This window comes from Brassica oleracea, chromosome C6, assembly GCF_000695525.1.
Source record: "Brassica oleracea var. oleracea cultivar TO1000 chromosome C6, BOL, whole genome shotgun sequence".
Lineage (NCBI taxonomy): Eukaryota > Viridiplantae > Streptophyta > Magnoliopsida > Brassicales > Brassicaceae > Brassica > Brassica oleracea.
The window spans coordinates 13,394,981-13,395,677 of record NC_027753.1 but is presented as its reverse complement, the minus strand read 5'-3'; positions in this window follow the sequence as shown (position 1 = coordinate 13,395,677).

Genomic DNA, 697 nt, shown 5'->3' with positions numbered 1-697 from the left:
CCTTTGAGACTGCCATAGAACTTTAGGGAACGTAAAACCTAGGTGGATAGTCTAGCGAACTAAGTCTTAGGTGATTTTTCCTGTCTCGATATATTATCCCATAATTGTTCGTCCAGATCATGCAAACCAATCTAAACTCTCCGAAAATTGAGAAACGATCGCCACGCATATCAAGCTCGCTTCCTAAGGAGAGAAAAAACTAGAGACATGAACGTCGTCTTAAAACCGATTCGTTTCTGGCAATTCTCTCGGAACCGACTTATCCAAGTCTTCAACCTGGAAACAACCAAATCACATTCCAAGCGTCGTCCTCAAACCGACTCGGGCTGTCGATCATTCTATTCCTCGAGAAAAAAGGGACGGAGTAGGTGCGTTTACTATACTCATATACTCCCATATTTCAAAAACATATTCAAACAATGCAATGTCTCGTCAAGATCAAGAAAACGCTTTCGACAAGAACACGCTTTCGACAAAGTAAACTCTTGTAGAAATATGCGGAAAAATATTCAAACAATGTGATGTCTCGTCAAGATCAAGAAAACGCTTTCGACAAGAACACGCTTTCGACAAAGTAAACTCTTGTAGAAATATGCGGAAAAATATTCAAACAATGTGATGTCTCGTCAAGATCATCCTAAAAGCAAACGACAATCTGAGATTCGTCTAAACGCTAGGAACTGATCCAAACCATGTT